General features: G+C 38.9%; 1 protein-coding gene across 7 annotated transcripts in view; it reads left to right on the top strand.

Moving 5' to 3' along the window:
• TMEM108 (transmembrane protein 108) overlaps positions 1–27,624 on the top strand; it is a 363,451-nt gene that overhangs the window by 75,966 nt on the left and 259,861 nt on the right. The window contains exon 1 of one of the 7 annotated variants that reach the window (XM_055380906.2): positions 16,383–17,124. The exons of 5 other annotated variants lie outside the window; for them this stretch is intronic. The gene's annotated coding sequence lies outside the window, so the exon portion shown is untranslated. Of the gene's footprint in view, positions 1–16,382; positions 17,125–27,624 lie in introns of those variants that run through there. One more of the 7 variants, XM_055380899.2, reaches the window with a different exon arrangement.

The raw sequence follows: 27,624 nt of genomic DNA on the forward strand, positions 1-27,624 counted from the left end.
CTTGAGGTCAGGAGTTCAAGATCAGCCTGGCCAACATGGTGAAACCCATCTCTACTAAAAATACAAAAGTTAGCCGGGCGTGATGGTGCGTGCCTGTAATCCCAGCTACTCAGGAGGCTGAGGCAGGAGAATCACTTGAACTCGGGAGGCGGAGGTTGCAATAAGCCAAGATCACGCCGCTGTACTCCAGCCTGAGCGACAGAGTGACACTTCATTTTAAAAAAAAAAGTTGTTCGTTCCTGTTTCTCCACATCCTCTCCAGCACCTGTTTTTTCCTGACTTTTTAATGATCGCCATTCTAACTGGTGTGAGATGGTATCTCATTGTGGTTTTGATTTGCATTTCTCTGATGGCCAGTGATGATGAACATTTTTTCATGTGTTTTTTGGCTGCATAAATGTCTTCTTTTGAGAAGTGTCTGTTCATATCGTTCGCCCACTTTTTGATGGGGTTGTTTGTTTTTTTCTTGTAAATTTGTTTGTGTTCACTGTAGATTCTGGATATTAGCCCTTTGTCAGATGAGTAGGTTGTGAAAATTTTCTCCCATTTTGTAGGTTGCCTGTTCACCCTGATGGTAGTTTCTTCTGCTGTGCAGAAGCTCTTTAGTTTAATTAGATCCATTTATCAATTTTGGCTTTTGTTGCCATTGCTTTTGGTGTTCATGTCCTTTGTAGGGACATGGATGAAACTGGAAACCATCATTCTCAGCAAACTATCGCAAGGACAAAAAACCAAACACCGCATGTTCTCACTCATAGGTGGGAATTGAACAATGAGAACACATGGACACAGGAAGGGGAACATCACACTCTGGGGACTGTTATGGGGTGAGGGTGGGGGGAGGGTTAGCATTAGGAGATATACCTAATGTTAAATGACGAGTTAATGGGTGCAGCACACCAACATGGCACATGTATACATATGTAACAAACCTGCACATTGTGCACATGTACCCTACAACTTAAAGTATAATAATAATAAAAAAGTTGTTCGTGAAGATGACCTTTCTATATCATGGGTACACTTGGCCTTGCAGGTGACCTCAGAGACTGTCATGCCTGTTTTGCTTTGCTTGGAGTTCATTGGTAGAATGATACGGTGGAAAGAATAGTAGGTTGGAGAGTCCAGAGGTGAAAGTGCTGGTTCTCACTGTGCTCCTAACTAGCTGTGTTATTTTGGGCAAGTCACTGAATTCCCCTGGGTCACACAGCTTTCTTGCGCATAAAATGAGGGAGGGTTGCAATAGATACTTTTGAAGGTTCATTCTAATTACAATACTCTATAACTTGTGATTCCTTTTATGAACTATCTTCATCAAATTTGAGGTACTGCCAGGCATGGTGGCTCCTGCCTGTAATCCCAGCACTCAGGGAGACAGAAGTGGGAGGATAGCTTGAGCTCAGGAGTTTGAGACCAGCTTGGTCAACATAGTGAGACCCCGTTCTCCACAAAAAGAAAAAAAAATTGAGGTACTATATGTATCTCTGGGGAGAGTTCAGAGTGATAAGCTAACTCTGTTTCTAAAGAGAATAGGGCAAACGTTACAACCAGAGATATTCCTTGGAAACTTTATGCACTGTTATTAGACACAAATACCCATTCATTAGTTTTCCAAGGTTTTTGTGTAAGATGAGTGTTCCTTTGTAATTGTAAGAAATATTTAATTTCTAAGACTCATAAAGGTATGGAAAACATGAGAAAGGCTGTCATTGCATGCATTGACAGTGCGTAAGTAAGCAAATCTGTGCCATATTGTTCAGTGTGTTTTATATTGTTTAATAGCTGCAGTTTTAGTCAATTATGATTTGTAGCATATTCTTAATGTTATGCAGGGGGTGCAGCCTCCTGCCTAATAATCAGTGTGACCTTAGTTTTGGTGCAACATTAGTATATAATACGGTACTTAGGAATTGTGATTTGTAGCTATGACAGATTTTCTTTTTAGGATTGGTAAGTACAGACAGGGCCCCCTTCTGGAACCCTTACAGGATAACTGAAATCCACCAGTTAATCAGAAATCCTCTATTTTAGCTTCCACTGTAATTGCATCTCTTCTTCACCAAGCCTGTTTTGCCTGTTTTTTTCTCTTCCCTCAGAGGATCACTGAAAATGCAATCAGATGAACAAGCAGACAAGTAAAAAGGAGGAAAATCAAGGAGCCTATATGTTCTCTGAGAGAGCTACATAAACTTAAACTCTGTTGCTTCTGGAGTTGATTTGAGTGTGGGGGAGGGGGAGGAAGAGAAGGTCACCAGGTACAGCAGCTTGTCTTGTTTGAGCATTCAGCCACAGCTTCCAACACTGAACAGACAGAAATTAAAAGTTGGTGCTGGCTATGTGCGTCAGGTAGCTCTACATCAGTCCTCCCACTGTGGACCATGTTTACACCAGTAGGTTATTTTCTACGTTCCTTTCATTCTAAGAGGATTACATCCTCCATTGCTTTCTGTCCAGGAATCCTCCAATTCCATCTGAAAGGCATGTTTGTGACATTTCTAGTTGGATCAGGAATTGACTTTGACCTGTAGTGGTCTGAGGAAGTGTCGAGTTGCTGGGTGACCTGCATCTTGTTGTCACATAGCCAGAGAGTATTGTGAATCCATTGCTGATCTGTGTTATATCACAGGACCAGAGGGATACTGAGATTTCTTGAACTAAATCAGACATTTTCTAAACTCTGATTTGAAACAGATACAAACTCCTGAACCCACTGAAGCAAGACTGTCTCCTAAGGCTGTGGTTCTCAAAATTATGTGAGCATCAGAATCTCCTATAGGCTTTGTTAAAGTCCATTTGTTGTGTCCTCACTCCCAGAATTTCTGATTCAGTAAGTGTGCAGTAGGGGCAAATATTTTGCATTTCTACCAAGTTCCCAGGTGATGCTAATGCTGCTGGTCCAGGGACCACTTTTGACAGCCATTGTCCTAAGGGGCTTCTCAACATGGAAAGATTTGAAGTCAGGCCATAGTCCTTCTGAAATTTCTCAATCCTTTCACTCTGTTGACCCAGCTTGTCTCTGACCTACTGCCCCTTGGGTATGGGGGCCATAGATGTGTGCTCATATCCTGTCTTTCAGTTCCATAGTGCCCAGACAACCAAGATTGTGTCTGAACTATGGTAGCCATCTAGTCTGAATTTTTGAATGTAGTGTAAAAGCCAGAGATTTAGGGCAGAATTTATGTCTCCTATTGCCTTAGGAACGTTAATCTTGAAAAAACAGTCTTAGGTGGGGAGGATTCTCATTTTTATCTATGAGGAATTGAAACTCAGAGTTTAAATTACTTGCCCAGGAAGTAAATGGCAGAGTTGATATTTGAACCCAGGACTCTGGCTTCAGTGATGATTTTCCTTCACCTAAGCTTCTCTTTCTCTTGGGTTCCTTTTGAACTGAAGATTTTCTTCACCCTTTCTTCTCATCATAAGTCTCTTTAATTAGAGTGTGAATTATGACTTTAATATAGATATATGTGTGTATATATATATCTGTATGGAGGCCCATTTTCCAACAGTTGTATCAAGTCAGTGAAGTCCTCAGATGTGTGTGTATTCATATATATTAATATATATGCACAATACATTGCTTCATTTTTAATATTTTGCATGCATTTTATCATACTATATAATATGCATCTTTGTAAGCTGCCCTGAAGCAGTTAGAAACAGGGCAAAGAATACATGTAGACCCCCAACTGTAGTCAACACATACACAAACACATTATTTATCCACCTACAAGGTGGCTTGTTCTTCATACCTTACAGTCTAAGAAAATGTCTCTTTGGTAGCTAAAGACTTGTACTAGGTTCCAGCTATGCCCTTGACTGTCATCAGTAAATGGAGTTGAAACTGGCTTTGCTTACCCTGCTTCCACCCAGTAACTTTCTATAAAGGAGATCAGGGCATCACTTAGTTCTGTGGGGAAAGAGGTGGCAGGTCTGTATTGACACTTTCATCTGTTGGAAAACAAGAACAAACCCTGAGGGCTTTTAAAGTATGTTCTGCAGTGAGAGTTTATATGCTTTATCCACATTAAGAGCAAGACAGTTTTTTTTTTTTCTTTCCTAAAGAAAACAGTTCTTTTTCCATTGCGGGGGAAACAAAAAAGAAAGAAATTCTGGCATCTCTTGCTGAAGGCTGTAATGAGGCAAGGAGCTGGATTGCAGGAGAATGGTAATAAGAAGTTAAAAATGATGGTCATAGATACCCCTCCAGGAACAAAATGACTCTGGGAAGATATAAAATTGCCTGTTTTTGTTTTTAAATTATCAAATAATATGGCAAAATGTATCAGTGACCCTTACTCCATTCCCCAATCTTCTTCCTAGTTAGACGGCTTTTTTACTTTTCCCTTCACTCATGTTTTGTGAGTACAATTTTTACTGTCAGCAAAACATAATGAAGATATTTGTTAAAAACCTGTGACAATGGTTAGCTTCCAAGGGGGTCTCAGTTATGCCAACTTCTATTATTATAAAGAAACTTTCTGATGTTTAATAACATGTATAAAGAATACTAAAAGAAATTCTGTGTCGTCTAGAACTGAGAATAAGGATCATCACATGAATCAAGCATTCTTTTATCTTCCCTCAACCCTATTCACACATGGTGATTGGTCAGACAATATTAATGTACTTAGGGGCCTATAAAAATTAGAGTTATCCAGCACCTAGATATTCTAATGGGAAGCAGAATGGGTTCTATAATTAAGCAGTCAAATGTGTTTATCAATTGAGAGTAAGTTAATTTGGCTAGTGCTGCTTTGAGGGAGAAATCAGAGAATTGAAGTTGCAGAAAGATATAGTCAGTTCTGATATAAAGTGACATAAGTGTTCTGAGAATCACCATGCTATGCAAAATTGTGCAACAAAACCCACAGGATTTATGGTTAAAATGGGCTTAGTGGCACAACATTTAAAAACTTTGTTAATAAACATTAAAACAAAAAGAAACCTAATAAAAATGGTAACACTGTTAATATGGTTAAATGGTTAAAGAACACGTAAGAAAGACTTCAAGAAGTATGGCATTTTTCCTTGAAAAAAAAAACCACTAAGTTTGCTTGTGGAAGTAGACATTGGAAAGGTTGCTGCTTGTGAGTTATTATGAAGTGGTGGAAGGAGGGTTTTCCTGAAATTGGAAGGAAGGTTGTAAACAAAAATGTGAATGGATGGGTGGCTCATAACACTCAGTGACTTAGGTATCCGATAGGTGTTAGAGGCATGTGCACCTGCTTTGGTTCAGCTGGGTGTGGTTTTCTGCAGTCACCTAGTGTTTCTCATGGATGAAATAATGCATAAACCCAACATTTGCGTTATACTTAAAGTGTTCCCTAATATATCAGTTGTGTTGAAACAAATTCATGTTTTCAAAATAAGCATTATAGAGGAATTGACAAGTCAATCCTCAGAGGATGAGTGGAACCCTCCACCCACCTTCTCATTTTTTAAATACTGATGGTCATCTATGAGCGATGAGCCATATGAGAATGACTCTTTTATGCATGTTTATATCATATATCTTATAAAATGTTAAATAATGTTAAGAAACATAAACATGTAAAGTCCTCCTTCCAGCCCCACAAGACAAGTAATAATTTTAGGCCAAATCAAAAATATCCCATGTATCAAAATGGCCTTGTCAAGATGACATGTCCTCACCCCAACCCACCCATACCCTTGAGTTGAGCCAAATAGAGGCTGAGTCACCGATGACTGGATGTTATTCGTTTTCTCACTGATGATTTTCCTTGACTGAGGTGGCAACTGTTGAACTGGCTCTGTATTGTTTGACGAAGTATATATATATATATATATAATCATTGGTTCTGGGTCCCAAGGCAGTTCCCAGGGTCTTGTTTGTTGATTTTCAGGATGTGGCTGCATGTACTGGACATTTCTCAGCAGATCCTGCATACAGAATGATTGATTCTGGGGCTTTCTGGATGTTCTACTCTTTTTAGGTCCACTTTGGGAAAAAAAGGGACGCTACTACTTTCACATGAAGAAAGAAGTAGCTCTACATCTTTGAGCCTACATTTGCAGGGAAGCCATGTCTAGAAAAAGCATAATCAAAATGATGTCCTTGGAGGGAGCACCTGGCTGTTTACAACAAGTGAAATCCTTGTCTTCCAATTAGAGGGGCAGCTGGAGTCTCATGTGTGCATTCAGGTTGCAAAGAGATGAGCCGCTATTAGATGAGCCACCACTAACAGAACTGCTGGGATGATGTAAAGTAATAAATTACACCACTCATGTTAAGTATGATAGCATCAATGTAAGCATGTAGGAAATTTTGTTTTAATTCTACATTTAGGTATCAACTATGAAACCCTAGAATCTATGGCAAGTAGGAAATGAGGAGAGTATATTTTATCCCACACCTCATCTTACAATGAGGTGAGGCCTGCAGAAGCAACAATGACTAGCCAGGAGATGCTGGCGAGTCATAATGTAACTAAACAATAACATAAACGCTAGAATTCCCAACTGTTCTTTTAGTACCATAGTATTGATTTTTGTAATTCGGTGAGTTTTGACCACTTATTTAAGATTCCAGGCAGCCCTCCTGTTGTTGTTGCTGCTCTCCTTTATGCCAGCATTTGTCACACTTGCTTGATTTGATTCCCTGCCTCCTGCCTTCATTTTATTTTATTTTTTAAAGCTGAAAAAGATGAGGGTTGCTTGTATTCAGGCCACGGTTACCACCAGTTGGCTTTATTTCTTTGGTCAATATCCTCTCTTCCATGGATAGAAATATGAATAAGAATAATCCTTGTACAAAGAAAACAAAAGTGCTAGCCTACTTTGTATGGAGGCCCTTTTTCCAACAGTTTTGTTTTATCTAGTCAGTGAATTCCTCAGATGTGTTACTCGAGATGCAAGGAATACATTGGGAAAAACACCCCAGAAAAGTAGTAGCTTCCCTTTTTTTCCCAAAGTGGACCTAAAAAGAGTAGAACATCCAGAAAGCCCCAGAATCAATCATTCTGTATGCAGGATCTGCTGAGAAATGTCTAGTACATGCAGCCACATCCTGAAATCAACAAACAAGACCCTGAGAACTGCCTTGGGACCCAGAACAAATGATAGTCTTGATAATTAAAATCTTGAATATTTATCTTTCAAGATTTTTCTTAAGCCAAATTGGGAAAAAATGGATTATGAAAAGTGCTTAGAATTAAATCCAATATTTAAGATATATTAAGTGTTCATATGCTGTTGTATAATCTTTAACTTTTCAAAATGAATTCTAAAAACCACACAACTGGAGGACATTCATGAAAGACTGTTTACAGTGTCATTTAGCACAATTCCCACACACCAAGGATAAGCTGACTAATAATAATATTAATAGCAGCAGCTAAAACTCACTGAGCACTTACTAGGTGCCTGGCATCATTCTTCATGGATTACGTGGAACTATTTAATCCTTAACCCCAAGAGGAAAATGCCATCATTATTTACCCCATTTGAGGGGAGGAAACTGAGGTTCAAAGAGGTGACTCCTTTCATAAAGCCAGTCAGCTAATAAGTTGAGAAGCTGGAATGCAAAACCAGGTTATCTACTTCCAAGCTTACACTGCTAGTAGAAATAAAGGGAGGAACCAGTAGCACTTGAGTTAGCCATGCCTCTCTCACTGATCAGGCAAGAAAGGCCATGCCTCTAGGCAGTTTTGTTATGCATTAAAGAGAAATAAAAATAATACATGTTTTTTCTTTCTTACAGATTTGTTGTGATAATCTTAGAAGATAGGGGGAGGAAGTGGTGTTTAATGAATATCTGCTATATGCAGGCACTATATCAGGTATTTCACATAACATCATTAGCTGTTGCTGTCCCTGTTATTGCACAGGTCTCAAATTCACTTTTGACTGTAGAGTCACTGCCATTTTCAAAGGATAGAATCATTGCCATCTGTTGTCATGTGTGAGTTTTTCTTGTTGCCTGTCTTATTCAACTGATTCCAGTGGGGGTGGGGAGTTATTTTGAAAGCAATACATGTTATTAGTAGAAAACTTGAGCAAAGGATTTGAACAGGCAGTTTACATAGGAGGAAACTTCACAGGCCATCCAGTATTGGAAAAGATACTCCAAGTCTTTAGTAATGAGAGAAATGTAAATGGATGGTCTGCCTCTATGGGCTTCATCTTCAACATCATCTCATCTCTTAAAATGAGTTATCCATTTGTAAATTGCTCATTTCTCTGGGGCATTGTCTTCGTAAACATTTTGTGATGCATCAGTAATTTCAGCATTCTTCCACCCAAGAATCACAGTAAATTTGATGTTTGCTCTTCAATTTTAGCAGAATTCTTGTTGCTTGGATAGGGGCACTTTGCAAACTGATGTCTTATACTTCTTAGTGCCTTAAACTAGATCCTGTTTAGATATGTTATAACAACTTAGTATGAGTTTATTTTGGTGCAAAAAAAATTTGAAATCCATGTATAGTTTTTTCTTAATATTCATTTTTCATGAACTTTTCGAAGACTTCTTGTATTTTATTTACATAAATAAATGAATAAAATGGGGGAGGCATATTACATATGCTTTTTTTGTACCCTGGCTATGAAGATGGACTAAGTTATCTCTAAGATGCCTTCCAACTCGAAGACACTCTCCCCTCAAGGCAAATATCAGATCATCAAATCCAGTCAAGTTATAAATTGACTTGGGTTCAGCATAATCCAAAACTTATTTTGCTAAGTGCTCTTGCTGTCAACTATATGAGATACCAGTGTACCAGTGCATTCAAAGGAAAATATATCTGTATTTTGATTTATCTGCTTTTATTTATTTATTTTTTGAGACAGAGTCTAGCTCTTGTCACCCAGGCTGGAGCGCAATGGCGCGATCTCTGCTCACTGCAACCTCCTGGGTTCAAGCGATTCTCCTGCCCCAGCCTCCTGAGTAGCTGAGACTACAGGCGTGCACTACCACACCTGGCTAATTTTTGTATTTTTAGTAGAGATGGGGTTTCACCGTGTTGGCCAGGCTGGTCTCCAACTCCCAACCTCAGGTGATCCACCCACCTTGGCCTTCCAAAGTGCTGGGATTACAGGTATGTGCTGCCACACCCGGCCTGATTTATCTGCATTTAATTCAAACAGTACACATTTTGACTTGGTATGCTGAAATCGTTTTGGTGTATTCAGACCATTTCATAGGCTGATAGTTTACTCTAAAAATAGAATATACAGCATCAAACAAATATTAGTCCTCAATGGAACAAGTGAGGTTGAAACTTGATCTAATGTACCAGGAAACCATCCCATGTGAGTGATCTAGTGGCTTTTAATAGGCTAGAGCTGAACAGTTTCTGATGACTGCTCAAAAGCAAGTCAATCAGCGAGTAATAGAGTTCAGAATCTTTATTCTCTGTTTTGTATCTGGACTGTGAACAACCCTTAATAAAGAGTACATTCCTTTCTGCCAGAACTGCCCAATGGAAGACAACAAGTCTATCTAGGCTTCTTATAAAAGCCAACAGAAACCTCCCAAGGGAGACTCAAACCTCAGATCATTGCATTAGGAGCTGAAAATTAGAGTGCCATTGACTGTTGTTGCCATGGTAATCACTGCTGACCTGGCAGGTTCTTCCTCATGATAGCCTTCTCAACAGGTTCACTTCTGCTAAGGTGTGAGGTGTGTGTCTCTGTTTGTTTGCTTGTGGCAAAGTTGTCATGTTTTACTCTAAATACAAAGTAAGAAGACAGGAGCCACCAATGTCTTGCACACAATAAATGTTAAATGAAGATTTTTGGGGTTTGATTGGGTGCACCGGGTTTGAAAAAAAAATCAGAGGTGTCAGTCACTATGCTCAAAATGTCTGTGAAGCCCCCATTGCTGGCTGCTGTTTCTCTTGAACAGTTCCAATTGCTTTTTGGAGTAATCAGCACCTGGGTAAGATTTGCAACTCTACAATCCACAAAATTCTGTAGGTGTCCAGAGAAGGGGGGAAGCTGTTTTAAAACTGTCCTTCTTTAGAATCTATTATGAGGTCTTTCTGGGGGAGGAATAGCATGGCTTCTGAGTACTCATTCTATTAGGTTGTCTGGTTTTGGGGAGTTGGTAGAGTACTAACTCTAGGTTCTCTGATTTCTAGGAGTTGGTAAAGTACTTACGCTAGGTTCTCTGACTTCTGGGGACTGGCAGAGTACTTACTGTAGGTTGTCTGGTTTCTGGGGCCCTCCTTTGGGATTTTTATGCCCATCCAGGTGTGGAAACTACTCAGTGGTAATAGTCTTAAAATCATCTTAAGATTTTCCAGTCCTGAGATTTCCCCAAACCTAAACTGATATTAATAGTCTTATCAGATTTTTGCCATGTGTTCATTGAAAAAATAATCTACTTCATGTTAATGCATTACTTATGGAATTATTCTTTCCAAGAAGAAGGGAAAGATAACATCCAAAGTTTTGGAGGTAGTTTAAGCATTTGTCTTAAGTTTTGTGTTTGCAAAATACTCTTCAGTTGCCTCTCATTTATCCTTACAAGCCTAGCCACATCTGCCCCCAGTGAACATCTCAAATTTACTGAGAAATAAAAATTTAGTACAGGTGATTTGCCTTGGGTATTGTTACCAGATTGTGTTTTTGCCCAGTGGAGAAGCAGATGCATTTAAAACTGCACTTGACACCTGAAAAATCACTGTCCCAGAAGCTACTAAGTCCTTTGTGAAATTACAATGAGGCTGCGGGCTGAACCACTGGTGGTTCTCCTACCCAGGGCTTGGCTTCCCACAGACATAAGTGAATCAGATGCCAGGGTGTTTCAGTTTACCGTAGGGGGTGTGTAAAAAGACATAAGATTATTTACTTAGGCAGTGTAGTGTGGGGACTTCACCACAGACCAATAGTAAGAAGGTTGGCCTTGATGCTGGGCTTTTTCTAATAGCACAGACTTGATCACATCATTAACCTCTCTTACCTGTAAAATGAAGACACCTGCCTTTCCTATGCCACAGGTGGTTGTATCAAATGAGGTAATGTTTGTTAACATTTTTTTTGTAGCCTCCGAAGTACTTTGGAAACGTACTAGCACCATTCTCCGAGGCCCGATGATCGTACAGTGGCTGGAAACGGCATTTTCACATGTGCTTTTCCTGAGTCTAGGTTGTCAGGTGGATCCTTCTTAGGCTCCTCAGTTTGAACAAGCTGTCAGAGTGTATCAAAGAATACCAGATAGGAGGAGAAAAAAAAGTAACAGCTGAAAAAAAAAAAGAGGGAAAAAAAGAGTAGGCACTCCCCTCCACCCACTCTCCAGTTCCATTCAGCACACTGACTTCATTCAGCAGTTTTTTTCCTGCTTTGTATGCAAAGACAGAGCCTCTCATGAGAACTTGGATGGTGGAGTATAAACACTCATTTAAAAATAAATCCAGATGTAGTTGGCTGCAGTCATCTGACAGAACCCTGATTCTCTCTTCAATAATGACGTTCATTTGTACCTCATTAATTCAGAGTTCTTAATAATTTCTCCAGGGTAAGTCTGAAGTTTACTTTGTTTTATCTATGAAGAAAGGACCCACAGAGCAAATGAATAGTGTAAATAAGTTTGCTAGGAAACATTTAGCCTGCTTGAGAGGAAGGGCCATTTTCAAATGCCTTACTTGCATCTATTTGCATCCTAACTATCTACTGATTATGAGTGATTCTAGTCATTAAAGTAGTCCTAGGAGGATTTCTTCTTGGTGATGTTTTATTAGCATTTAATTTGAACTCTAATAAAACTCCATTTTTAAAAACTTGCCCATAATTCAATATTGTCACACATCTTCCTTCCATCAGTATAAATTTGTTGTAAGGCATTATTGTAATTAATTACATGCCCCCAAATCTCTTGCATATCATCTGGTACAATTACATTCTTTTGAAAAAGATTTTCTATTTTCCTTTAGTTTCTTAAGATTAAAGTGTCGTGACATAAATAGCATCACTAAGGCTTGGACTTAGAGAAGAGCTGCCTGTAAGAAACCAACTAGGGAGGAATGTAATTAGTTATTTCCACTATGACTAGATTCCAGCCCAAGATAGAGACCAACTTCTTCTTCTAAAAACTTTAGATTTCTGTAATTGCATAAACTAGACTTTATTCATAAAACAACTTCTGTACCATGCTTGAGATACAGTGAATACTAAGTATTTAATGAATTAAGGCATGAGTGCACATCTTTTGGGTTTTCGTTTGTCTTTTGTGTAGACACCTTTTAATATCAAGCAGTCTGTATTATAATAGGAACTCTGCAAGAAGATTGTATTGAAAGCAGTGTGTTCAACCCATCTATTCACTCATTTTTCAAATATTTTGAGGGACATCTACTATGGATCAGCCAGACCTAGAGGTCAGAGGAAGTCTATGCCTCTGTACATTTCACATTTAGCGTTCAAGCCCCTTAACCTTTAAAAGTGAGATTGATACACTCTACAGTCTTTGCCTCTTACTGTACTTTGAGTTGCTGTGTGCCTGGTTCAAATCCTTTCCCAGCCATCCTCCTATGGTTATTGCTTTATGCCTAACTAGACCACTATTACAACAAAGCAGATGCTCTGGGCATAGCTCATCTCTCTTTATGTTTGTGTCTAATTTTTCACTTTGTTATACTTCTGTCACATTTTGAATATCTGCGGTACTATGGATCTACACTTCTAAGTAAATAAAGTACCTTTGTACCAAAGGTAACAGCTAATATTTTTGTTATTTATCTATGCTAGGCACTCTTAGAAGAGCTAACATATGCTCTTAGAAGAGTGCCTAGCATAGATAGCACAGATAGAGCAAATGATAAAAAGCATGGATGCATGCATCTAAGAGCATCTATGAAATGAGTGTTTTTATTATTCCCATTTTACAGGTAAGAAAACTGAGTCACACAAGGATATATTTGTGTAACACAATTTCAAAAAGGCAGACTCTTGCTCTTGTTAACGGTAAGGCCTTTTTGGCATCCCATATTTGTGAACTGTGTCGATATGTTATCTCATTTGATCTGATACATCCCTTCCCATTTGCTCACATAGAAGAAGTGAGACAGATGAAGGTGAGTCTCTGCTTTCAGCAGCTCTGCAGGTTAAGGACTGTATAGCACTTGAACCCAGGACTTCTGAATCCTGATCTTGGACTCTTCCCTCAGAAACAAGCTGTCTTTCTTTTGCTGGTCTGGCCAGTAGATCTGTACTAAAGATGGGGGCCTCTCAATCTGAATGGGAGATTTGGAATCATGGGGACCTGAAGCAATTAATGGAGGAGTGTTATCATAGAACATGTTTCATAGCCAGTCCATTTAGTCTAGGATCTAGAGTATTCCAAATAAACACCAACTCCTAATTTATTTTTTGCTCCTGTGTTGAATCAATATCTAGAATATGCTCTTGACAGCTCTGGAGCAAAAAGCCAAGTCTCTGACAAAAGAATCAGTACTAATTGGGAAATAAATCACAGTTTGCTATAGCTAAAAGGGAAAAACTCCCACACATTTATCTGTCTTTTTGATTCGTTCTTTCATCCTTTGTAGTACATTTTCAGGGTCTCAAAGAAGCTCATCTGTCTATGAAGGTGCTCATGTAAGCATCTTGTTTTACATATGATGAAAATGGAGAGAGCACTTCTTTTGACAGGAAACTTCACTTCTTGTTACTGAAAACCGTCACAACAGTCATTATGTCTGGCTTTCAGAGATTTCCTGGAGTTAGGAGAACAATAGACAGTTAAAATGGCAATGTCAAGAGCATTCTGGGGTTTTATAATGAGTACCAAGGGAAATTTTTTCTCTCGAGTTTGTAAGAAAAAAGTAGGAGGAATATTTGGGAAGCTGGGGATATGTGGAAATGAAAGGCAATGCTCTATTTTTTTAATGGAGTGTTCTTTCTAACCTTTGTAAGCTGAGAAAAATGTTATACCATGGTTTCCATGTTCTTGTTATTGAGTTGCCAGTGAAGAAGAGAAGTTTCTCTTCAGTTGTCCCTCTCTGTAGGTTAAATCAGCCCCTGAAAAGACACATTTGCAGCTTTCTGTATTTTTCTTTGAGTAAACATCAGTTAGAATTCTTGGATCCAGTTTTTTAATTCTTGTTGTATATGTACAGTGCTGGGGCTTATGATTTCTAATTTAGCAGCAGGAGTTACTTCTCTTTTCCCTCTACCTCCAAAAAAAAAAGATGACTCAAGCATTAGGAATATGTTTTTGGGCTTATTGTATAATTCAATGTGTATTTGGATTTGCACAATTTTTAATCTTGATTTATGTAGTCCTAATGTGATTTCTAATTTTTAATAAAGTTTTTGAGGTACTAATGTCTAACACATTTAAAGTATAAACTTCATAAACAATTTGTGTGACCTGCTGTTTTCATTTCTGTAGTTTCTTGCTTGCTGCTAGAGCTGTGGATGGTTTTAAAGACCCCTGTATTAGTTACGCAGGGATACCTGAATGGTAAAAATAACCTATCTTTATATTTTTTGGAAAATCTAATAATACAAAGGCAATTATGAATTATTAACATGTTTTTAAAATATGAGTAGAATATTCCTTGTTTTAAAAATCGGTCAACATTGGCCAGGCACGGTGGCTCACGCCTGTAATCCCAGCACTTTGGGAGGCTGAGATGGACGGATCGAGGTCAGGAGATCGAGACCGTCCTGGCTAACACGGTGAAACCCCGTCTCTACTAAAAATACAAAAAATTAGCCAGGCGTGGTTGCAGGTGCCTGTAGTCCCAGCTACTCGGGAGGCTGAGACAGGAGAATGGCCTGAACCCGGGAGGCAGAGCTTGCGGTGAGCTGAGATCACACCACTGTACTCCAGCCTGGGCGACAGAGCAAGACTCCATCTCAAAAAAAGAAAAAAAAAAAAAAAAAAATTGGTCAACATTTTAAGATGCTATAAGGTGGAAATAAAAGTTTTCCTTCCTATTGTCTCAATCCTAAATATCATTCCTTAAAGGTAACCACTGTTAAGTCTCTGCAAATTCTACCAGAAATGACCTAATGTTCTGTTTGTATACAAGCACACATACACGTATACATAAATACCTATATACATGTAACACACATCTGTGCTTACATGTGTATGTACGGATACATATATGGATTCCGTTGTGGATATGTTAGCGATATACCTTAGACATCTGTTCATATCAGTATGTATAAATCCATTTCATTTTTAATGGCTATATTGTATTCCATTGCATTGGTTTGCCATAATTTAGCTTACCTTCTGTTTATCAACATTTACGTTTTTCCAGTTTTATCTTGTTGCAAACAATACTGCAATAAATATTTTTGTATATATCTTTTTGCATTTTTGTAAGTATATTTGTAGGATACATTCAAGGCAAGGGAATTACTGGTAAAAGAGGGTGTCCATTTTTAGCATCACTAAATATTGGCAAATTGTCCTCCAAAATGGCTGCCCTAATTTATACTTCCATCAACAGTGTAGAAGAATGTCGTGTTTCTCCACACCCTTGTCAACACTAAATATGACAAAAATTTTAGTTTGTAAATACAATAAGTGAAAATAGTATCTTATTTTGACGTTCTGTTGCTGCTGTATTTGAGGTTCATTTCAGCAAATGCTTACTGAGCACTCACTGTGTGTCATCACTGAAATAGGAAATGGCAATAAAAAAATGTCGTTGTTCTTGAAGAGCCATGGAAGTGAATAAGAAGCCTCTTTTTTGAAGAAATTCAAAGGTTGCAAAGCTAGAAAAGTGGGTCTTTTGCACCCTACCAGCAGGAAATGTTGTCTATAAAAGATAGTGTCCACCCATGTCAACTTTCAGTTCTGTTGTCGGCCTAAATTGGCAACTCTCTGCTTCTGCAATAGTGGCCTTGCTTTCATTTTGGAAGAAAGTTGGCTGCAGGTAGGAGTAGAAATGCCTATCTAGTAGCTTTAGTTTTTCTCCAGGACCTGACTTGATTATCTCACTGGTTGCTTTTAGGAGAAAGCACCCACTGTTGGCTTCTGTTCTGAAAGGGCACCAGGCAAGCATGGAATCCTATCAGTAGAGCAAGCCAAGAGCTCAATAAACTGTTTATTCATTGTTCAAGCTTCTCCACCTATATGGATTATTAGAAGAAGTATTTCATCTTAGGGTACCCAGATTAGATTATAGATACTTCAAGTATTCTTTAGAATTCACTGAGGGGAAAAAAATATGGAAAGCAGCATCAGTCATTTGGGACCGTGTTGTTTCCTGATACCAAAATAACCGAAATGAAGAAACTACAATCTGTAAGTTAAAACAGCTGGTTTCCAGCCTGTTAAATAAAAACCAAAAGGTCTGACGTACATGGCAAAATGGGATAAACCTGATTTTCTGAGTGGAGGCAGCTATTGATAATTTTACTTTTCTTGTAGCTGAAGGTGAAGGAGATTTGAGGTTCTCTGAGAATTAAAATTCCGCTGGAGTTAGCCCAGGGTGAGACCCTCAGAGCTGTCTGTTCATGCCATTGCCTCAAGCCTGTGGACATTTTTTCACCCTGGGGCAAGAAGAGGCTCCAGTTTGCCCAACTGCCGTGTGTGTTCCAGGCCAGTGTCCAATGAGGCTGACTTGGCAGCTGCCCTTTCCACAGCCAGCCAGCCAGCCCCTGAGTGTGTTTTAAAAGATAAGCGACAAAAAGCCAACCCCTTTTAGAGGGGCTGGAACAGGCTAGTAGTTGCTAGGCAAGTTAAAGCAATTCAGCGTCCTTGCCAAATGTCTGCCAGGCAAATAGGGAACTTTCAGAGAAGGGGAGTGAGATGGTGGTGTGTGTTGGTTGCCATAGGAATGTTTCCCTGATTGGAACAAGACCACAGAGTGAGGAGAGCAAGACGGCAGCATCTACGGTTCTTTCTGCTCAGGAATGGGAACCCAGAGTGGGCAGTAGAGCGGAGGCAAGCCATGCAGAGGCGGGAGCAGATGAGACCCTAGATGCCACGAGAAGCTAAACATGTGGGGAAAATAAAGAGCAGATTAACTCAGGAAAATTATATGGAGAGCTCTTATGCTACTCTGAAGATCTGAGACTTGTTGGAGAATTGACAATCTCAAATTAACTCAGGGAGAATTCCAACTAGACTCTGAAATGAATTAGATGGAGATTTAAAATAGGGCAATTTAGTGGGAAGAGATACTTAATTTGAAGGTAGGTATTTTGTATTTATGTGAATATTATGTCAGATTATGTCTTTATTTTAGCTCTTAAGGTAGTAATTAAATATCTGTTCATGAATTATAGTTTTTATCAAGTTCTGATTTATAGGGGAAAAAAGCACAGTTGACCAAGTTGTACGAAACCTTGGACCTTGAAGAGACCCTCTGATGTGGGCTTTACTGCCGCATGAACAAGCACCCTGTGCGTCTGGTGGCAGCTTCCAGAATGACAGCTGAGGGTCTGAGTGGAAATAAGTGGCTTTTAGCAAATGTTGAACCTCGAATGTGCTATTTAACCTCCCTGATTAATTGATTATCCAGCTCCGAAAATAAGAGGTGATATAGCTATCCCCTTATCTCAGCATGGATGCTGTTCTCATTTGAATACAATTTGGGGGGTGGGTGGGGGTAGTATCAGATCCTAGGGTACATGCTATGATAATGACAGGCTTAATTATCAGTCAGTCAATATGGTTTAGAACAAATGTTTTCTTTCAGATCACAATCTTAAGGAAACCTTTCTTTAATGGATAAAGTTTTACTTGTGCATATGAAGTGTATATATAAATTTATCATTTGCCATATATTTGATTCATGTTCAGAGGGTATTTAAAATAGTATCTTCTTCAGAATGTATATGTTGGGATTATATATTGCTGTTTCCTTTTTATGTGGTTTCTTTTTGTGGTCATGTAAAAGAAGACTAAAGGGATGTGATGTTTAGTCTCAAATATTTGAATTATAGTCACTGTTTTGTTTCAGGGCTGTTTCCCTCTATCAGTTACTTTGATCTGGAACACCAATGTCATTTTTACTTTACAGTTGACCGTATGCTGGCTGACTGACATCAATTAACTAATCTGAGGCAAATTTGTAAGCCAAATGCCAAATTTTAATTTACTGGGAGAGTATAATCTAATAAGAAAGACTATCCTTGGGCTTTTCACATGGTGAACCCTAGTGTGATTTTGACAAAGAAGCCCAAGTATATACTACTATAATCTTTTTTTTTAAAAAAGTGATGTTCTGACCAGGTGCAGTGGCTCATGCCTGTAATCCCAGCACTTTGGGAGGCTAAAGTGGGCGGATCATGAGGTCAGGAGTTTGAGACCAGCCTGACCAATGTGGTTAAACCCCATCTCTACTAAAAAAATACAAAAATTAGCCAGGCATGGTGGCGGGCACCTGTAGTACCAGCTACTCAGGAGGCTGAGGCAGGAGAATCATTTGAACTTGGGAGGCGGAGGTTGCAGTAAGCCGAGATAGCGCCACTGCACTCCAGCCTGGGCAACAGAGTGAGACTTTGTCCCCCCGCCCCCCCCCCCAAAAAAAAAAAAAAGAAAAAAAGAAAGTGGTGGTCTTATCTAGACCCTCCAGAATCTAGACTAGCATTGTCTAATAAAAATGTAATATAAACGTCAAGTATGAGCTTTATATATAATTTTAAATTTTCTAGTGGCCACATTAAAAAATAAAAGGAAACATGAAATTAATTTTAACAGTATATTTTATGTTGCTTAATATATTCAAGATATTATTTCAACATGTACAGTTGTCCCTTGGTATCCATGGAGGATTGGTTTCCAGGACTCCCCACAGATACCAAAATCTGTGGATGCCCAAGTCCCTTATATAAAATGAAGTATTTGTATATAACCTGTACACATCCTCCCATATATTTTAAATCATCTTTAGATTACTTAAAATACCTAATACAATGTAAATACTATGTAAATAATTGTTGTGTTGTATTATCTGTATTATTTTTTGTTGTATTTAAAAATATTTTTACTGGGCAGTTGCATATGTAGAACCCATGGATATGGAGGGCTGACTGTAATTAATATAACTATTAATGAGATATTTTGCATTTTTAAAATACAAAGTCTTGAAAGTCCTATTGAGATGTGCTGTAAGCATATTTTTACACTTACAGCACATCTCAATTGGGACACTGAAGTTTCATGGACAATACTTGATCTGTACTTAGATTAAAACTTACAGTAGGAAAAGTAGATTCACATATCCAAGTCATTCCAAACATGCGTATCAGTTGTCCAGTAACTGAATCAGTGTCCATTTCTAAATTTAAATTTAACTTTAATAAAATTAAATAAAATTTAAAATAAAATTTGGTTTCTTATTCACACTAGCCACGTTTTAAGCACTCAGTAACCACCTGTGGAGTGGCTGCCATGTTGGACAGCACAGAAAGGACTGCTTTCTCTAGCCTTTTCCTTCACTTCCACATGTCTCAGATTGGAAGACCTGTGTGAGAACTCGGATGGGAAGAGAATCTCATTTCGTAAGTGTGGAACCACAGACAAAGAGTTGATGTTCTTAAAAGGAAGTTTCCATGCAGGCTATAACCTGGCAAGGAGTTATCTGTCTGGTAAACCACACTATCTCCACCCTTGTTCCTAGATACACCCCTCATTGTCTCCCCAGCAGATAAAATCATGCCAACCTTGACAGTCTGCCTCCCTCAGGCTCCTCTTGTCCTCCACTCCAGGCTGGCTCATTTCCATTGTGTCAGTGTATTTCCTGGTTATAGGCCCCCTTTATCTTTCTCATTGTTTCAGTTTCCACATTTGGCCTTAATTTCTATGATACCTTAGTGTAGCATTCAAATGTTTAAATTCCAGTTTAGTTCTTAATTAAGATCATGTATATCAAGGTCAATGTTGTTGATTTATGTTAATTTGAATAAGAAACATTTCCTTTGCCCCTTGCTCCAGATTTCTAGAGTGGCTGGGCCGAGAAACTTTACTTCCTGTTCACCTAGGTAGGTATCTTGCTTTGGGCAAATCAGGATTCTTGAATATAATCATCTGTGGTGAATCAGACCTGTGAACCTTAAAGAACTTATCTGTTCCCTAGAGAGGAAGAATTAAGAAATATCAGGTGGATGGATAAAGACTTAGCCTTGCCAGAAGTTTTGCCCCACACCTTGCTTGGGTCTGAAACTTGGCTGGTACATAGTATAACAGTAACTCTATCACTCATAGGTTAAAGAGCACAGAAGTCTGTCATTTTCTGTTGGGTACCTGGCACTTGCAAGGGACATCACTGATAAAATTCATCCACTCTGTTTTGAATATATCAAGTGAAAAGCACTTATATTGCTTTTTCAGGTCTGGAGAATGATGACCTTAGAATGGGCCCTTGTTCAAGACAATTCCAAGTCCTCCCTTAGCAAGAAAGTTAGCTTGGAAATTAGGAAATAAATATTTGACCTGTCGAATCATTTTAAATTAACCTGAATAGAAATGCGTATTGTGCTCCTTCCTCATTACCATCAGAATCAAATCATTTTAGAGACAGCTAAGGCTTCGTGGAAAGAGGATCTTTATTGCCTGTAAAATAAAGAGGAACTTTATTGCCTGTAAAATAAAGAGGATCTTTATTGCCTTTATTGGGACTGGATGCCAGTCCCAAGTCTCTTGGCTGCAAGGACTGTGACATCAAGAAAGCCATTGAATTGTTCTTGGCCTCACTTCTCACCTGTCAAGTGAGAACATTAGACTAGATGATCTTAAGGCCTTTTGGTCATCACATAGTTTGATCATCTACTCTAATCCCATGGTTTCTTGGGTGAAGAAACAAAGGCCTGCAAAATTACTTCCTAAGATCCCACAGCAAGTGTGAGGCTGGTCTCTGGTTCTCCGTCATGCTCTGTCTACTTCAGGAAACTTCATTGTTCTCTTAGAGGTTAAGCTTGAACCAAGTAACAATACCCAGATGGATAGCTGATTCTCTGTTCTTCCCATAATGTCATTTTGTCTGCTCATATATTGAGGTTGTTGGCCAAACACCTAAAATTCATAGGTTACCTGTTAATTTTTTGCCTCCTTAATATAGCCGGCCAGTAATTCAGGTCAGATACCTCTCTGGCATAAAGTCCCCAATAACCTCCTATTTAAAACAAAACAGGCTGGGCACAGTGGCTCACGCCTGTAATTCCAGCACTTTGAGAGGCTGAGGTGGGTGGGTCACTTGAGGCCAGGAGTTCGAGAACAGCCTGGCCAACATGGTGAAACCCCATCTACCAAAAATACAAAAATTAATTGGGTGTACTGTTGTGCACCTGTAATCCCGGCTATTCAGGAGGCTGAGGCACAAGAATTGCTTCAATCTGGGAGACAGGGGCTGCAGTGAGCATCGAGATCGTACCACTGCACTCCAGCCTGGGTGACAAAGCAAGACTCTGCACTCACACCCCCGCCAAAAAAAATAAACGAAACACTAAATTAGTTCTTTGCTGGTGAAAATGCATGGTAACAAAAGAAAAAGCAGTAGCTGGGATGCAGAGTTAAATTTGCTCAAATATTTTCCATTAAAACAATAACTACCATAAACCCAGAGAGGGCCCCAGTAGCTGCTCTGGTTGGAGGCCAACTTTCAAGTGTTGGAGCATCACTCACGGACAGGAGGCAGAGCCTGACTTTCTTGGGAAGGCTTCTTTTAGCTGGGGCAAACCTAGGGACTTTCATTCTCCTTTAGCCTTTCATTCAATGAAAAAGGCCAAGAGTGCCAAGGAAAGGAAACTTGTTGATTGTCTATTATATACCAGGCATGCTAAGTATTTTATATATAGTGGCTCATTTAATTCTGTAACCACCCTGTGAATATATAGGCATTATTTCCATATTACAGATCAATAAAAGTTGTGTAGCTTGTCTAGGGCTACACAGTAAGTTATCAGGGATTTTACTTAGCTCTAAAATCTGATTACTTTCCACTAATAGTCAATAGCAGATAATATGTAGAGCCCGGTGATTTCATTTTGTTTCCACTGGTTTTGAGGACACCTGATATCACTCTGTCAGCACCAACATAAATTACAGCCTAAAATGAAAGGTGGATACGGTAATTGAGTAAATTTTGTTAACAAGCAGAGGCTGTTAACCTGCATCAGCGATCTTTTGAAGACTAAAAGCAAAAATATTAAAGGATTTTTTTGCAAATAATACATTTACATACATATCCACTAATCGGCATTGTTGGTGAGTGGCAAAAGGTGTGTGAATCCTAAGTCAAATTTAACTTTCAGAAGTGGTGCTTGCACTTTTTGGGTAAAATACAGTGCTATCATTTTGGTTTTTAAGAAATCCTGTTGTTTGGGCTTGTGGTTCTGTTTTTTATCCTTTGGGTAGATGAAGGAATGACATTTGCATTCAGTGTCCCTCCTGTTCCAGTTAATTGGTGCTGCATAACAAACCACTCCAAAACTTAATGTCAGCAACAACCATGTGTATTTGACTCATGAATCTGCAATCTGGCCAGGGCTCAGCAGGGACAACTCATCTCTGCTCGCCTCAGCATCAGCTGGGTTGGCCTAAAGGCTGGGGGTTAGAATCATCTGAAGCTAGCCCACTTACATGTCTGGAGCCTAGCTGGAAAGACGGACAGCTGGGCTCCTCAGGCATCTCTGTTTGTGGTCTCTCCAGCATGATAGCTTCAGGGTAGACAGACTTCTGTACTAGTTCACTGCTCAGCACATGACCCAAGAGAAAAAAAAGCAGGAACCTTTCATGATCTACCTTAGGAAATCAGACAGCATCACTCCACTATGTTCTATTAAACTGAAGCAGTTACAAAGGCCACTTAGGTTCCATGGGAGTAGAAATAGATTCCATCTCTTGATAGGGAAGTGAAAAGTTTCTCACAATCTTGCAGTGGCCACTATTGGAAAATATAGACTGCTACACAGATAAACGAGATTGCAGGTAATGTGCTGGTGCCCAAACCAGATGCTTTCTCTTCAGACCAAGGGAGCATATTGGCATTAAAATGGAATATAATCTATCCATTGTAATTTAACTGACATAACTTATACTTTTCAAGAAAATTATCTGAAAATTTATGACACTCTATCTACTGTTAAAAAATTACTTATGAAATACCAATGGATTAGGCTAATGTGGTAGATGGTTGAGTCTTTCCCTAAATTTTTCATCATTTTTGAGCTGGTGTCCGTTTAGTGTTCGTGAATTGTCATCAGGTTTCTGCTTTTCTACCTTGTGTGCAGAGGTAAACAGCTGAATATTTATGTAAACAGCTTTGTATAGAAACTTTTCTGTTTAAAACTAAAAAGGGAAGGCAATTACACTTAAGATTGAATGTTTCCTGAAGGGGTTGTTTCAGCATTTTACAGCAGCTGCTGCCTCCTCTTTTGGAGATGAAATTATTATTCAAGACACATTTCTCAACGTTTACAAACTTAGTACATGCACACCTTATTTTATTATGCTTCACTTTATTGTGTTTTGCAATTTTTATAAATTGAAGGTTTATGGCAACCCTGCATTGAGCGAGTCTATCAACACCATATTTCCAACAGCATGTGTTTAATTCATGTGTCTGTGTCACATTTTGGTAATACAATATTTCAAACTTTTAAATTTTATTATATCTAGTATGGTGATCAGTGAACTTTGATGTTACTACTATAATTGTTTTAGGGCACTGTGAATCATGCCCATATAAGACAGCAAATTGATAAGTGTGATGTGTGTTCTGACTATGCCACCAACCAACTGTTCTACTTCTGTCCCTCTCATTGGGCCTCCCTATTCCCTGAGACACAACAATATTAAATTCGACCAATTAATAACCCTAAAATGGCCTCTAAATGTAGGAAGCCTTGTTGAAAGCCTAAAGGCCAAAACAAAAGCTAGGCCTCTTGCATCAGCGAGACAAGTTAGGAATGCAAAGCAAAAGTTCTTGAAGGAAATTAAAAGTCCTACTCCAGTTAACACACGAATGATAAGAAAGCAAAACAGCCTTACTGCTGATAGGGAGAAAGTTTTAGTGGTCCAGATATATATAGAGAGAGTGAGAATATATAGAAGATAGATAGATAGATAATATATAGAGAGAAGATTAAATCAGTCACAACATTCCCTTAAGCCAAAGCCTAATCCAGAGTAAGGTACTAACTCTTTTCAACTGTCTGAAGGCTGAGAGAGGTGAAGAAGCTGCAGAAGAAAAATGGAAAGCTAGCAGAGGTTGGTTCATTAGGTAAGAGGAAAGAAGCCATCTCCATAACAGCAAAGTACCAAGTGATGCAGCAAGTGCTCATGGAGAAGCTGCAGCAAGTTATCCAGAAGATCTAGCTAAGATCATTAAACACTAAACAACAAATTTTCAATGTAGATGAAACAGGCTTCTGTTGGAAGAAGATGCCATCTAGGACTTTCATAGCTAGAGAATAGAAGTTAATGCTTGGCTTCAGTGCTTCAGAGGGCAGGGTGACTCTCTTGTTAGGGGCTAATGCAGCTGATGACTTTAAGTTGAAGCCAATACTCATGTACCATTCTAAAAGTTCTAAGGTCCTTAAGAATGATGCTAAACTATTATTGCCTGTGCTTTATAAATGGAACAACATAGCCTGGATGACAACACATCTGTTTATAGCATGGTTTACTGAACGACTTAACCCCACTGTGGAGACTCACTGCTCAGAAAAAGAAGATTCCTTTCAAAATATTATTGCTCATTGACAATACACATGGTCACCCAAAAGCTCTGAGGGGGATGTACAAGGAGATTCTTGTTGTTTTCATGTCTGCTAATGCAACATTCATTCTGCAGCTCTTGGGTCAAGGAATAATTTCAACTTTCAAGTCTTATTATTTAAGAAATTCATTTCATAAGGCAGTAATTGCCATAGATAGTGATTCTTCTGATGGATCTGAGCAAAGTAAATTGAAATCCTTCTGGAAAGGATTCAGCATTCTAGATGCCATTAAGAGCATTCGTGATTTATGGGAAGAGGTCAAAATATCAACATTAACAGGAGATTATAAGAAGTTGATTCCAGTCCTCATGGATGACTTGGAAGGGTTTAAGACTTCAGTGGAGGAAGTCACTGCAGATGTAGTGGAAATAGCAGGAAAACTGGAATTAAAAGTAGAGGCTGAACATATGACTGAATTTCTGCAATCTCATGATAAAACTTGAGGGGATGAAGAGTTGCTGCTTATGGATGAGCAAAGAAAGTGGTTTCTTGAGATGGAGTCTACCCTGGTGAAGGTGCTGTGGACATTATTGAAATGACAACAAAGGATTTAAAATATTACATAAACTTAGTTGATGCAGCAGCAGCAGCAGCAGCAGCAGCAGCAGGGTTTGAGAGTATTGACTCCAATTTTGAAAGAAGTTCTGTGGGTAAAATGTGGCAAACTTTATTGTTTAAGAAATTGCCGCAGCCACCCCAAACTTCAGCCACCACCCTGATCAGTCAGCAGTCATCAACATCGAGGATCCTCTACCAGCAAAAAGATTACAACTCACTGAAGGCTCAGATGATCATTAGCATTTTTAGCAATAAATTATTTTTAATTAAGGTATGTACTTTTTTTAGACATGTTATTGCACACTTAATAGACTACAGTAATGTAAACATAACTTTTATAGGTACTGGGGAAATAGAAAATCTGTGTGACTCACTTTATTGTGATATTCACTTTATTATGGTAGTCTGAAACTGGACCCGCAACATCCCTGTGGTATGCCTGTAAGGAAGATCATATGCCATTTGTCTTTCTGTGCCTGGCCTATTCACTTAACATAATGCCCTCCGTGTTCATGTTCATCCATGTTGTCACAAGTGGCAGAGTTTTCTTTTTTTTTCCTTTTTTTTTTTAGACGGAGTCTCACTGTATCACCCAGGATGGAGTGCAGTGGTGCGATCTTGGCTCACTGCAAACTCTGCCTCCCAGGTTCATGCCATTCTATCGCCCAGGATGGAGTGCAGTGGCGCGATCTCGGCTCACTGCAAACTCTGCCTCCCAGGTTCACGCCATTCTCCTGCCTCAGCCTCCCGAGTAGCTGGGACTATAGTCACCTGCCACTGCCCCTGGCTAATTTTTTGTATTTTTAGTAGAGACGGGATTTCACCTTGTTAGCCAGGTGGTCTCAATCTCCTGACCTCGTGATCCGCCCGCCTCAGCCTCCCAAAGTGCTGGGATTACAGGCATGAGCCACCGCTCCCGGCCTCAGAGTTTTCTTTTTTAAAGCTGAATACTATTCTATTATAGATACATATATACAGTATAGATTATATATATATGTATAAAATCTCACATGTGTGCATTCTAGTTATCTTTTAAAAATATATTTCTAATATTGCATTGTAAGGGAATGTTGGTATATCAGTCCTTTGCAATTTATTGAGGTTTTCTTTATAGCTTAGTCAGTTTTCAGAGTTAATATTTCACTAATTATTGTATTCAATATTCTATATATGTTCTATACATCTAAAAGTTAATTATGCTATTGAAATCTTTTTACTGACCTTTTTTTATCTGCTGAAGCTATCAATTACTTGGAGAGTTGTATTGCAGTTTCTTCCTCTGGTGATGGATTTGTCTATTTCTCTTAATTGCCATGTGTGATATAATAAGAAATATATATTTGGTCACTGCTCTCAGTTTCTGACACAGAGCTCCTAAAATGCTTGTAATTTCCTGAGTAATAGGGGTGCTTATTAACGCTATTTCTTTCCCCCTCTCTTCTTGCTGTCTCTTGTTTTTTTTAAATTATTATTATTTTTATGATTAAAGATTGTTTTATTTCAACAGCTTTAGGAGTACAAGTGGTATTTTTGGCTACATGGATGAGTTGTAGAGTGGTGAAGTCAGTCTGGATTTAGTGTAACTGTCACCTGAATAGTGTGCATTGTACTCAGCAGGTATTTTTTCATCCCTCACCCCCATCCCAACCTCCCCGCTTCTGAGTCTGTAGTATCCATTATACTACTCTGTCTGCCTTCGCATACCCATCTTGCTGTCTTTTGAATTGATAAGTCTTTCTTCCTCACTCCAAGTCCCCCCTGCCTGTTTAGAGGTTGTTTGCTCTATGTCTGTCTGCTTCCTTAGTAGCTGCTCCTGCTATTTTAACAGGCATCCTTTAAAAAAAGATCTCTATTTGAATATGCTCCAAAATTCAAAGACATATCTCTCTGGCTTTTCTATTTTTCCTCCACAAATTACACATTTTTCTTATAGTTTTAAACAATGTTTTTCTTTTCCCATCTGTTTATCAATATCTTCTCTCATTGTTACTTTCTTCCATTTCGAGGTTTTCATCTGCTATCGTTTTTTTTTTTTCTTTCTTTCTGCAGTACGTACTTTAGAATTTCCTTTAGCGGGTCTTTCTCTCTTCTAATAGCAAACTCTGTAATAGACATCAGTGATACAGAGATAAATAAGGCTCACTCCCATACAATATGTAATTGCAATGTAAACTAAGTACAAAATTAGAGGTTAGGACAAAGTGTTGAGAGCACAGAGAGGGGAGACTAACTCTAGAGAGTGAGGAGAGCATCTCAGGAACAATAAGTGTACATTAAATTATGGAAGGCTATGAGTATATTCATGGAACATTCATCAGCTCAGTGGGCTGGAGCTTAGGCGCGGGTTGGTGCCAGATGGAGCTAGAGAGGTGAATTAGCTAGATGGTGGGCTGTGAAGAGCCTTAAATGCCA

Source organism: Gorilla gorilla, chromosome 2 (genome assembly GCF_029281585.2).
Source record: "Gorilla gorilla gorilla isolate KB3781 chromosome 2, NHGRI_mGorGor1-v2.1_pri, whole genome shotgun sequence".
Classification (NCBI taxonomy): domain Eukaryota; kingdom Metazoa; phylum Chordata; class Mammalia; order Primates; family Hominidae; genus Gorilla; species Gorilla gorilla.